Source organism: Haliaeetus leucocephalus, unplaced genomic scaffold, assembly GCF_000737465.1.
Source record: "Haliaeetus leucocephalus isolate CR32 unplaced genomic scaffold, Haliaeetus_leucocephalus-4.0 Scaffold367, whole genome shotgun sequence".
In the NCBI taxonomy this organism is placed as follows: domain Eukaryota; kingdom Metazoa; phylum Chordata; class Aves; order Accipitriformes; family Accipitridae; genus Haliaeetus; species Haliaeetus leucocephalus.
The window spans coordinates 27,217-27,495 of record NW_010972803.1 but is presented as its reverse complement, the minus strand read 5'-3'; positions in this window follow the sequence as shown (position 1 = coordinate 27,495).

Below are 279 nucleotides of genomic sequence, written 5' to 3'. Positions count from 1 at the left end.
AATCTCTCCCCCATTTGGGGGACTTAATACTTCTTTGGGAGAACTCATCCCTCCCCGGCACAGCACCCATTGGATGCATTCGCCCGTGGGGCCCCTCCTAATCGTTCCGTGAGCACCCACCTCATCAACCAATACCTTCAATACCTCAATCGCTTGCGCAAGCTTCATCATTGCCTAGTGCGACCAATCACGTCGGGGTCACCATTATGTAGCATTCGCCACATATCAAGGTGCCACGATTAGATCACTGGTCGGCCTGGACCAGGGAAAGAGACAGAT